Consider the following 14,014-nt stretch of genomic DNA (forward strand, 5'->3'; position numbering starts at 1 on the left):
CCTGTCTGTCTGTATGTCTGTCTGTCTGTCTGTCTGTCTGTCTGTCTGTCTGTCTGTCTACCTACCTACATACCTATCTATCTACCTAACTACCTATTTATGTATTTATTTATTTATTTATTTATTCATTTGTTTATTCATTTATGCATTTATTGATTGATTGATTTATTTATTTATTTACTTTTTTCCAAATATGTGTTGAGTACTTCTAATTGATTTAAAGTCTTCATTATGGTGAACTAAGATTTAATTGTAAACCACTGTCACCAGTTGGGTCAGGCATTGCACTCCTTGATTGTTGGCGGTGTAGAAACATTTACTAAATGATTGACACTTCATAACTAAACTGCAGAGGAAAGGTTAGAAAATGTCTTTTTTGCACGATCGTGTTTTTTGTTATATTTACAACTGTTGTAGCTGTAGCTAGGCCTGGAAGTTAGAATTTTATTCCCACACAGAATCTTGTTGCTATGGAAACCTTTCTTCCTAACATATATTAATCTGTGAGAGAGATATCCAGAAATGCTGCTGCAGATGGAGTCCGACGACTTCCAAGGATTTAGCAACGTATTGTTGACATGGCAGGAGACTATAATATTTGAAGTATGTTATGTCAAAAGTAACTTAAATAAGTTTAGTGTGAAACAGTAACTATGTTGCCATTACTTTTCGAATGCCCTAGTAGATGCCTAATATCGGGAAACGGGAGTACCTCTTGAAAAACCCCAACTGCGCCACAAGTGTCACTGTGGATTTTTTAATGAATAATCCCAGACTTGACCGGGACTCGAAGTCATGCCGCCTGCGTGACAGGCCATAGGTCTGACCACTTAGTCGCCGGAGGGTTATACAGCGGGTAATAACCTACAATATCGCGGACATATTCAGGAGCAAAACAATACGGATCGAATTTTCCTCCGTAGTTTTTCTGTCACCCGGAAAACATATCAAAGGGAACGTCAAACTTAGACTAATATTGTATACAGACATAGCACTTAAATACACTTAGCTGGGTTTACTTTATCCTATTGAGAGCTTACAGGATATACCAGGTAATCGCATTCATTTATTAAAATAACTTTGTATTGTACGCTTCAATCCGTCATTATAAATGCTATGAGTCCACACCAGATGCTACGGAGAGATACAGTATGTATACAACGCACAACTCATGCCATATGCAGGAGGTCTGAACCAGGGAATAACAGGTAATATTGTTTTATCAGAGTTACTGTTAAGGTTGGTTTAGCATTTTGAAGGTATTCTGTTTTCAAAGCGTAATAGCAATATTAAATTGTAATATTACCAATCCCATATACTATTTTTCTTTTTATCCGGGTGATATCTATCTCTTAAAGTAGATCTATATCAAGACAGTATGAGCCTGTTCGGTTTCCGTATTCTTATTTTTTCTTCCTCTTAAATTCATCAACAAACCGAATATACAGGTTGATTGAAAAGTCACGAAAGATTTGAAAGTCCTCTAATTTTGTTAAAGAAGTAAGTTTATAGAAAAATAAGGATAGCCTACAGTCTTGTTGCTAAAAGAATCAGATAGACCAGTTTCAAAATATTCAGATGTGATCGTTGTTTTCCTCCTCTGTCATTCTTAATTCTGTCCAGAGAATTCTAAACGGATTTCAATATGGACCGAGATCGAAATAAAGAAAGCCATGACAATATATCGATTGCAAGACCTTCTATTATGGTAATATTGAATATTTCGCTGATGTTAGCTTCACCAAATCGTTTGAACGCAGCCTCCATTTTCAGTTGTCTATGCTGTAAAGAAATGAAACATCGCAAAGGATGTTTTATAATACCGTAAAGAATTTGCAGTTTGAAATCTTAGCAAACAAAGAAATAAATGGTAGGGATGTGATAAAAACAGAAGAAAGTATATAAAGATTAGAAGAAATAAAGTACTCCAATACAATAAAATATATGCAAATCTAGTCTTTCAGGTGAAGCTCCCTGTAAAGCAGATTTGAATAATTTCAAGGGAAAAATTGTTCCGGGGCCGGGTATCGATCCCGGGACCTCTGGTTGAACGTACCAGCGCTCTGCCACTGAGCTACCCGGGAACTCCACCCGACACCGTCTCAACTTTTCCCTTCATATCCACACAACTCGCGTGGGCTGACGAAACGCCAGAGACCCACATCGAGTGCACACAATCTCTGTGTGACTTGGAATTGTGGTTTTCTGTTAACGTACACAGTGACGTATTTATTATGCGAATCTAGTCTTTCAGGTGGAGCTCCCTGTACAGCAGATTTGAATAATTTCAAGGGAAAAATTGTTCCGGGGCCGGGTATCGATCCCGGGACCTCTGGTTGAACGTACCAGCGCTCTACCACTGAGCTACCCGGGAACTCTACCCGACACCGTCTCAACAATTCCAAGTCACACAGAGATTGTGTGCACTCGATGTGGGTCTCTGGCGTTTCGTCAGCCCACGCGAGTTGTGTGGATATAAAGGGAAAAGTTGAGACAGTGTCGGGTGGAGTTCCCGGGTAGCTCAGTGGTAGAGCGCTGGTACGTTCAACCAGAGGTCCCGGGATCGATACCCGGCCCCGGAACAATTTTTCCTTTGAAATTATTCAATAAAATATATATTAATTGAATTATTAAAATTCTATTTCACTAATGTTACCTTCACCAAAACGTTTCAACGGAGCCGCCATTTTCAGTTGACTGTCTATGCGGGAAACAAATTACGATCGCAAAGCATGTTTTATAGTACCGTAAAGAATTTGCAGTTGAAATGTTGGCAAACAAAGAAACAAATGCTAGGGTAGTGATAAAAACAAACAAATGCTAGGAAAGCGATAAAATTAAACAAATGCTAGGGAAGCGATAAAATTGTGCGATAAGCAGCCATGATTGGTTGAAAGACGTCCTTTCGTACTGTTTTATTGGTCAAAAGTAGTATGACGTAGTAAAAGTGTAATAGTCTGATAAAACGCTTCCTTACAAATTGTCTTGTCAAGAAGCACAACTGTGATTGGTTGATTTTAAGGCGGTTTTGAGACGTTACTGGCCGATATCGCAAATTCATCCTACAAGTTGAATAGTGTTTATACCTGTAGTAGGTCTTCTTACAACGCCATGAAGTTGTTTGTGTATTTTTTCTGTTTCTGTAAGTAAATCTAAATAAAATTATCTGTTAGCATTTTTATTAGAACTGGAGTCATTAACTACGTTTCTATGTTCACAGTTGAAATGTGTTGATATTTTGTAACTCAGTTTACCCTGCCATTTTTCGTTTACTGTGTGAGTATTTTCTCCTTTACGTTGTTGTTTAGTCAACTGTCCGAAGACATGTTTGAACCTCATAAGTGACACCAATAAGGCATCACTCATGAGGCAACTAAGCAGGAGATAATGACCTAAAATAAACAATCCTATACATAAGTAGTAAGAATTCTATTTTGAATTGACAGCTCATTAGACGTCTACTGTGGTATTCCCATATAAAAGTATAAAATTTCCCACAATCTGCAGTATGAGCCATAATAATTAACAATTAATTAGGCTATAGTTAAATGCTTAACTACAATCGAAGAGAAGGATAAATGTATCTCTTACCAAACCTCCTCCATATCTAGTATAGTGTATCCCTATGCCGGGGACTAAAATGGACGTTGGTCACTTCAAAGGAGCTGCAGTTCAATTCTTTTGTTTAGAAGGCAGAGCACACAACTCAGCCGAGAGTTTCATCTCCTATTCTATGCGATAAACGATAGGGTACATGTACACTTTCATCTCAATCGTAGGCTAATATGATTAAAATTCAATAATTGTTGGTATTTGGCGTGATCATCAAGGTAAATAATGCTAGTGGAGAGAGGGCTAGATATAACTTATGCTACAAAATTGCAACCGCAGACAGCTGTGGTCGCTATGGCAACCATATTGATAGACTTGTAATAGTAATATGCGTTACAAGAGCGGTATGTTGATGTTTTCATGTTCGAGGAAAAGATTGAAAAAGCGAAACGTAGTTGAGCTTTTTTTAATTTCCGAGAACATGAAAACAAACATACCGCTCGTGTATCGTACATTATTTTGTGCGAAGATCGTTTATTACATACCTGAAAGAGGAATTTCTAATTAGTTGCAATGAAATCTCCATCTTGGTTTCTGTTCAATGACGGCAACTTTTAAAAACTAAAATATCTATCTTCAACATTGTTGCTATAAAATGTTTTCTGTGTTTACTATACTCCAGTAGGCCGTGATATACGTCTGTCTCCCCCCCCCAGTCTATAAATGCGAACTTAAAACAAACGGTAAGGTTATGTAATGATTCATTTTTCATTTTAATGTTTTAACAATATTATTTATATAACATATTGCAGTAATAACATCGGCATCTGGAATCTTGTTGATTTTTTCACGGCTTCCTTAATGTTACTTGCATTACAAATGCAGTAACTTTTGTGGTGTTATAGAGTTTACTTAATTTTTGCAAATATTTAAAAACAATAATTAACAGTCCAATTTAGGTGAAATTGCAGTGGTAAGTTTCCAATTTATAATTATTACTATGTTAAACGTCTCTAAAAATAATATGTTAAAAGCCTAAAGCAGTAAAATGAATGTGGCGCTTAAGCGGTAAGAAGAGGGAAATTGTTATGTGTGTTACGTTGGGAATACTGCATGTGGTATTTCACACTTACCGCGTATTGGTTTTGTGCGGAAAGCAAGGAAATATTTTACATTCGTCCCTATGAATGCTTTCATGTGTTCAAATGGACTTTTTGGAGCCCGAAATACCATTGAAATTGGTAGAGCACCCAAGAATGAAATATTTCTTGACTGACGACATAGAATCTGAAGTTGATGACGAAAATTTAGCGTGAGATATTCGAAATTGTCTTTACAAACGCACATAATTATCGTAATATGTCATAGAAACTAGAACATTTCCCGTAAGTTACGTAAATAAAACGCCAACTTTTAAAAACTATACTGATAATATAGTAAATTAATTTATTGTGGTCAATATTATTATTTAATATCGGTTATTATAGTTTACGAAACAATAATGCAGTAGCGCCATATGTCGGTATTTGTTCGAATCAGTGCTAACAGCCAGGTAACTACAGGCCGAGGCACAGTTACCAGTTGAAGCACAGATAGCTGTAAAGATGACAACTGTTGTTTCTGGAACTCATTTTAAACATTCATTCATTCAGAGTTCTGCCCAAGGGCAGTCTTTCACTGCAAACCCAGCTTTCACCAATCTTTCCTATTTTCTGCCTTCCTCTTTGTCTCCTCATATGATCCATATATCTTAATGTCGTCTATCATCTGATATCTTCTTCTATCCCGAACTCTTCTCCCGTTCACCATGCCTTCCAGTGCATCCTTCAGTAGACAGTTTCTTCTCAGCCGTGACCCAACCAATTCCTTCTTTTCCTCTTTCTGATCAGTTTCAACATCATTCTTTCTTCACCCACTCTTTCCAACACAGCTTCATCTCTTATTCTGTCTCTCCACTTCAAACATTCCATTCTTCTCCATATCCACATTTCAAATGCTTCTATTCGCTTCTCTTCACTTCGTCGTAATGTCCATGTTTCTGCCCCATGCAGTTCCACACTCCACACAAAGCACTTCACTAGTCTCTTCCTTAGTTCTTTTTCTAGAGCTCCGCAGAAGATGCTCCTTTTTCTATTAAAAGCTTCCTTGGCCATTGCTATCCTCCTTTTGACTTCCTGGCAGCAGCTCATGTTACTGCTTATAGTACACCCCAAGTATTTGAAGCTGTCCACTTGCTCTACTGCCTCATTTAGAATTCGCAAGTTTACCTTCTTTATTAGTCTTCTTATGACTATGGCCTTCGTCCCATCCTAGATCGTATATACCAGATTGCTCTGCGTTACAGGCTTTGACGATAACAACTTTTGTCAGGTTTACTATGCTGCCATCTAGTTGTTACAAAAGGAGTTACGTCATAATTCCCATTTGAATTGCATTAGCTTCTACACTGCCATCTCGTGTTCGTTTACGGTGGACGAGTGGCGATCCTGGCGGTTGTTCTCTTCAAAGTGCAACCGATTTTAACATAGCAATCTATATGTGATCTGGGGTTCCATACTGCTCACAGCTGTCATTTAGCTCCAGTAGCATATCCCTTAGTATTATCTGCTCTTCTACTAATATCACCATATCATCAGCAAATTTTATACACTTTATTCTTCTTCCTCCTACCATCACTCCTCCCATGTTCTGAAAATAATTCACTAAATCCTCCACGTACATGTTGAACAGAGTGGGTAATAAAGGGCATTTTTGACGTACTCCTCTCTCAATTTCACTTCCTTCTGACATTTCTTCTCCTATCCTGGCTTTGATTCGTTGTTTTATATAAAGATTACATATTACAGTCGCGACGCTATTATTACCGGGCCGGCGTGACTCCTCCTCTTTGCTTACGTCTTAGGAAGTGAACGCTCTATGAAGTCTAGGTACTGTACTCCAACCACGAGAAAGTCTTTGGGGAATGAGACGAAGCGGGGTAATGCTGTGAATGAATTTTTTTATTTTCGTGTGTTATTTTATGACGCTTTATCAACATCTTAGGTTATTTAGCGTCTGAATGAGATGAAGGTGATAATGCCGGTGAAATGAGTCCGGGGTCCAACACCGAAAGTTACCCAGCATTTGCTCATATTGGGTTGAGGGAAAACCCCGGAAAAAACCTCAACCAGGTAACTTGCCCCGACCGGGAATCGAACCCGGGCCACCTGGTTTCGCGGCCAGACGTTGTTAATTAATTTATTTATTTATTTATTTATTTATTTATTTATTTATTTATTTTGCTAATAATTGTAACATAAAATATAATATATGTACAGAAAAACTTTAGCTCGCCCCTGAAAGAGTAGAACTTGTGCTCAGGGGCGGAAAATGAATGTTGATGTCATAAGATGTCATAAGGTCACATACGTGGGTACTCTTATCTGTATTGGCTAGCTCTCACAGCACAAACCATAACATTGATGCACACATATTGATACTACCCTAGTTACAAAATTAGATCACTGTTAATCTCCTGGTCTTTTAATATCTCCATACAGGAAATAACATATGCAGGAGAGCGCATGGTTTTTAAACTGACGTTATAACGGTAATATTATCTATCTGCTTCGTTCCAATAGATGACGCAATAGTAAACACATTCTTTTCACGGTTGATCTCCTGGTTGGAGAACAGTAGGTAGTATCGTTCGCCATTTTTGTTCTTTCGTTGCCGAGCTACCATACGAGGAATCTATTTGCCACACCGTTAAACATTATCATGTCGTAGCTCCTATGATAATAAATCAAACGCACTGTAATTCAGCAAATAATTGAGCGGCAAATAACGTCCTCGTGTACTTTCTGCGAACGACAACGAAAGAGCCAAAATGGCAGGTGATTACATTAACAGTCTTACTAATAAACCGTGTATAGTTTTTATACGAGACTTATGCAGAGTTGAGACAGAAAACGTTACTAATAATTCATGCATAAGTTATGGACGTATAAACAGGCTGTAACTATACAATAGGGAATACTTTGCAGTAGTGTTTACACGAAATCCCTTGTTTAAGCGTTGTATATAGAGAAAAAATGGCCGCCCCTCTAACAGCTGTTCGTATCGACTGTCATTTTATGATAATGGTTACCTTGTAACCACAGAAGAACAAACCAAAGATCATGGAATTATTAGAATAATATTCCTGTAGCTTGTACTCTTTGACCAAAATGTAGTGTGGTAATCGATTAGAGCCAGTTGTACTATCGATACTTAACACGCCACACTAAAGCGCTCTACCGGATGCAATAGAGAACCTCAGATATTCTATTACCTTTCGTAACGAAGTAATGACGAAACTATGACGTAGCTGTGTAATAGTTATACTGTTATACACGACGTATGTAGTGATTATTAGTAAGGAATTTAGACACGACTTATAAACGAGCTACTCATTGTATAAGTATAAGACAGTTAAACGTCTGTATATAGACCGTAAGTATTTATCGAGCCTTAAGAAATGAATAACGTTTTCACCAGCGAATCACAAGACGCACACGTTTAAATGTAACCGACCTGCAACGCGATTGGCTGCCGGAAATTAGAGCGACGGGACTATAGCACGTTAAATCGTAGATAACTCTGTATGTATAGGTAACTGCCTTTCGAGAAACCGGGCATTTCTCGAATACCCGGGCGTCGACACCCGTCTGTGCGTATGTCAGAGTGCGAGATTGGCCTTGGGTGGGAGCGCAGGTTTTGAATGGGAATGTACGGCCGTGGAGTATGGTTGTAAGGCTCGCCAGCTGAGGAGAAGGAGAAGGCGAAGGCGGGCAACGAAATGGAGTTAATATATCACAAGTCTGTAACGTTGGTCGTGACAGTCTGAATGGGTCTAGCCGCGCGCTTCTGCAAGCATCCCTTCTCTTCTTGCTTGCTTCTTTCAGCTCGGGCCGGATTCCACTGTCCCTCCTCGGAGGCCTATACTCAATACTTCTTTTTCCCCTCACCCCTTTTCTCTGTTTTTGTTTCTAAAGACGACTTTCCAATTTCTAACCCTTTCCCCCTTATTCTGGACGTGGCATCTCGGCGTCGAATTTCTGAAACTCGCAGACTTTATTGTGTCAAATAGTTATGTCGTTTGTACAACCGGACTCCACGCCAGCAACTCGCTCACTTTACACGATATGATGTGAATTAGCCCTCGGTTCATGAATACAAGAACACTGTTGACACTGCTGGCTTGCGACGACCGTAGACCACAGTTCAAATCTTGGCGATGGCGAAGTTTTACAGGGACATCATTTTATTTTTACTAACATTTCTAATATTAACCTGGTTAAAAATAGGCTTAAGGACTTTACTAATAGACGATAATTATACACAGTATGTAAAGGATGTAAATGATATTTTGTTATTGAAGTGTTGTATCAGTGAAGAATTATGTTGTGTCAGTGAAACGTGTTCCTGTCAGGGAAGCTTTATAGTTTATAGTGGCAGTGCAAAGTATTTGAACAGTGAAATGTTTTTGAAGTGTTAGTGAAATCAGGATAGAATCAGTGAAATGTGTCGTAGTTCCAGTGCAGTGAGTGAGTTGACAGCAAAATGAGTGTAATGTGGAAAGGTACTTGTGCAGATATGAACATATCATACTCGTGGGTTTTAGTTCGAACTTAGAATCATCATCATCATCATCATTATTATTAGTATTACAAATTATTGTTAGTATTAATTATTTGTATTAATTATTGGTATTATTAAGTGTATTTTAATTAACAAGTTTATTATTGTCATTATTGAGTGTAATTATACTGCCACCGGGTATATACCCATTGCAGTGTGAATAAATACATACAAACATACATACATACATACATACATACATACCTTTGGATCAACGATTAAGAACCGGAAACACCGTGTGCTACCCCTTTCCACGACTGGAGTTCGATGATACTGGCGTAAAATACAAACAAATCACTTTACTAGGTATAGGAGGGAAGAAAAGTAGTTCATCCATTTATGTAAACTAGGAAATATCGCGGTTTTGGGTTTGATAATTTTCATTAGGTTTTTGTTTAATCAAAATACAGTACAGTATTAACAATGAGTGTTTTTACTCACGAACTGAGCTTTCCATGCGGACGTATTCATTATGCAGTGTATATTATACTGTCTACAGCACATTAGCGTACACTATAGAGAATGAAGTTAAATTGAAAAATAATCATAATATGGATATTTAAATACATTTTTGAAAATGGTGGCCGTTCATTTCGATACAGACTTCAGTTCTAATGTGGATATTATCGCGCTATAGACTATTGTACCTAATTTCAATTACCAGTTTCGTCCTTCGTACTAGTAACTCATGTTGAAATAATTCTATAAAAGATTACCTTACGTACTGTAAATTCAATCTTCACTTTTTCCCGTTCCGAAAAGATAAAATTACTCAGACATGCTATCTACTGTCCGTCCAAGTGGTTATGCCGCAGGATTGTAGAAAGAGAGGAAATCACGTGACAGTTAATTACTTAACGAGGCCCTTTTATTTAAGTTATTTTAAACAATTGTATGGTTATAATATTACGTAGACGTCCAATTCCTAACAGAAATTAATGTTTCCAGAAAAGAGCTAAGACAGCCCAGCCACTAGCATTTACAGAGAGACGAATAGAAGCAGGTGGGGGAAACCGGGATGCGACGTAGGCAAATGGAAAATGATGCAATATTGAAAGCTCTTTCGTCACTGAAAAACTCGAACATATTTTTGGAACGTACTGTTTACCATGACCGTAAGGCTACTATGACTGTATATGCGGCCTTGGTTCTGTGTGGAGGACGGTTGAACTTCATTAGTAGAAAGGGTGGGAGTGAAGTACATTCAAAAACTGAGGTACAATAAAAATTGAAGTAAAAATAAAATGATGTCCCTGTACAACCGGACTCCACGCCAGCAACTCGCTCACTTTACACGATATGATGTGAATTAGCTCTCGGTTCATGAATGCCTACAAGAACATGGTTGACAGCGCTGGCTTGCGACGCCCGTGGACCAGAGTTCAAATCTTGGCGATGGCGAATTTCTATTTCTGATGCCCAAAGCCAAGATTGTGAAATGTTTATGCGTTTGGCATTCGAGAAATGTGGTCACACTTTCTCAAGGGGGGAGGGGATTAACTCTTAAGGGTATATGTACGTGAGCGACCACAAATATTATCAGAAAATGCAGGCTCTAAATTTCTAAAATTTTATAAAGAAATTAACTCACAATTGTACAAAAATTACAAGGTACCACAACAAGACTTATTAGAACTTAAATATCTGACAACAGTATAAAAAAGGTTACTAATAATATTTTTTAGAATTCACTTTTTACTTAAAGTAAATTTTCCAAAATTTGAAAATTTTCACGCATATTATTTCATAACTCCACAACCATTAGAGATAGAATTCTGAAGTTTTGTACACTGATTTAACATGCATTTATGCAAAAGGTAGACTACAATAATGTCCATTTCTTTGAAAATAGAAAAATTAGGTCACAAAACATTATGTAAATTTTAATATATTTTATACAGGACAAATAAAAAATTAATTGTATTAAAATAGACAACTCTACATGTCTGAGAGTAGTCTACTTTTCAGAAATAAGTGTTTATTACATGCAGGAAAAATATTAAAGATGTCAGAGAGACCATAACAATGTTATGGTTACCAAATGCCGTAACTGCTGATTTTTTTTCATACTTTGATAAAACTGATTTGAAAAATATTAACATTAACCTTTTTATGATTTTATCAAATATTTAAGTTCTAATAATTCTTGTTGTGGTACCTTGTAATTTTTGTACAATTGTGAGTTTATTTCCTTATAAAATTTTAGAAATTTAGAGCCTGTATTTTCAGATAATATTTGTGGTCGTTCACGTACATATACCCTTAAGGGGAGAGGATGGTATTTTTTGGTGAAAAATGAGTAAATTTTCAAAAAAAATCTTTGAATTACTCTGTGATATGTGTGGAATGCATTGCATAACATTTTGTGGGTATTTGTGCCCTTATCGGATGTTGAGACATTTTTAAACTTCCTGCGCTATGGATTTTTAAATCACACGCCCACTTTTATCGGTTTTCAATAGCTTCATTTTTTTGCTACATTGCCAGACAAAAATGGATATAATTTCTGAACTATTAAAGATACATGCATGAAATTTAGAATACACATTCTTTAAACTATTAGGAAACGCTTCTAAATATAGCTTGCCGCTGATAAAACAGTAAAAGCTATATCTTACAATATTCTCCAAGTGTTGAAGAACATGAATTCATATTCACCTACGCCTAACTAAATAGGTCGAAATTTGATTTTTGTCCGCCTAGATTGGGAAAATTGCTCACTGTGCATCGTATCGCACGCATCGGGTCTCTGCAAATCAGATTGCACCGATATTTTACTACTTAATTAACTTATAATTCCCAGAACATGAATTTTACCAACAACCGAAAAGCACTGGGAATAAATTTCAATAAGGAACAAAAAAAGTTTCCTTCCCAGGTAGGATTCGAACCACGAAAGTCTTAATTACTAGTCTATCTTGCTCTGGGTGAACAAGGCTCTGAAATCAGCTACAAGATCGGTCCGGTTTTTTTGCCACTGCTGTACATTGTTTCAATTGTTTATATATACCACGAAAGTTTTAGTTACTAGTCTATCGTGCTCTGGGTGAACAAGGCTCTGAAATCAGCTACAATAGTCGGTCCGGTTTTTTTGCCACTGCTGTACATTGTTTCAATTGTTTATATATACTTGTTTACTAATTTTACTTTTCTTAAAAATGTTGTATCTCTTCTTGCATTTTGGAAAAACCCCTGCCATGGAAGGTGAAAGCTTATAACACTTGTAGTTTTGACTCAGTCAAGTGCTTGGTACATCGATTCCTTACATCTGTCCATTTTTGTTTCATTAGGGAGAATGCTCTCTCTACAAACGAATTGGACCCAGGGATACTAAACAAATAGCCTACAGCTTTACTAATGTCATTTACATTTTTCTACGGAACTTTGGGGAAGAAATTAACACATTTTTCTACATCAGTGCCTTGAAGATCTTTGGGAATAAGTAAATAAACGGAAGAAAGCGTCTTACGGGAAAAATAAAGACGTAAGACGTAAAAATTAATTTAAAATGTACAACTTACGGAATAAAACGTAAGAGCTGGCAACCCTAAGGGCCGATTGTATAAACCATTTAATATTAGATCAGAGGTTAAATTGATCCTCGTTTATTTATTTATTTATCTATTTATTTATTTAAATATACAGAAGAATATAATTACAAACAAACAAGAGAAATAGAAATAAAATAAAACACACAATATAAAAAAAGGAGATACAGTAGTATTAACAAAATTTGAGACCGAATGAGCAGCGCTCGTGTTCTAGCTGAATTTGGAATTTTGTGTTGTATAAAGTCTAATCTCAGATTAATTTGTCTTAAACTAAAGTCAACTTTGACTGAAGAAATTTTTCCGATTAAGTTACATGATTCAAGTTCAGTTATTTATTTTCTGTTTGAAATATACGAGTGGCAGATTGTACAAAAAGAATAACCATTATTATTAATATTAATAGATATGCTAGGTACATTTATATATATATATATATATATTTATATTTATATTTATATTTATATATATTTCAATTTCTTGCCTTAATACACAAACAATCATATTTTATAAGGCTCTATCGTGTTCAGCAGTATCAAATAACATAACCTATAATTATATTATGTTTATAACAACCATTAATTATTAATGGATATGATAGGTACATTCATAAATTTTCAATTAACTTTATTACTAAACGAAAATTGTCGTTTTATAAAGCTTTATTATGTTTAGCAGTATCAAACACCATAACATGATGATAATTCGGAGAAGAGTCAACCTTCTTCTTATTGTCCGCCATTATTTACATTGCACAAAAAACCAGTGTCGCCAACAGAGTGTACGGAAAGTCGCCAAAAAGTAGTTGTAAAGTCGCTAGATTTCTCATTATCAACAAAGAAAGATTAAATTTTGTCACTATGGGGTGCTAAAAAGGTCACTAAATCCCTGTTTAAGCAATATAAAAGTTAAAAGAAATTGTTGTTGAAAAAGAGTTAAAGTCGCTAGATTGGCAACACTGAACAAACCTGTCCGCGCATCACGTATTTCACCTGTTTATGCGATGTTGCCAAATCCTTTTCACGTGAACTTAGATTGTATTTGAACCAAGGTAATTTGATCGCAGAAAAGTTTTATACAATAGAAGAAGTGTTTGAACTCGGTTCACTTTTCGATCTTCGATCAAAGTTGACCTTTAGTCAGGGAGTTTTATACAATTGGGCCTTAAACTCTGTATATAGAGTTTTTATTAATAAGACCGTAGAAGAAGTGTCTGAACTCAGTTCACTTTCCGATCTTCGATCAAAGGTGAT

The 14,014-nt window shown here is 36.4% G+C and overlaps 1 protein-coding gene across 6 annotated transcripts in view; it reads left to right on the forward strand.

Annotated features, from left to right (window-relative positions):
* The window catches only part of exd (PBX homeobox extradenticle), a 336,566-nt gene that overhangs the window by 171,822 nt on the left and 150,730 nt on the right, over positions 1-14,014 (forward strand). The gene's annotated exons all lie outside the window — the stretch shown is intronic.

Source organism: Periplaneta americana, chromosome 14 (genome assembly GCF_040183065.1).
Source record: "Periplaneta americana isolate PAMFEO1 chromosome 14, P.americana_PAMFEO1_priV1, whole genome shotgun sequence".
Lineage (NCBI taxonomy): Eukaryota > Metazoa > Arthropoda > Insecta > Blattodea > Blattidae > Periplaneta > Periplaneta americana.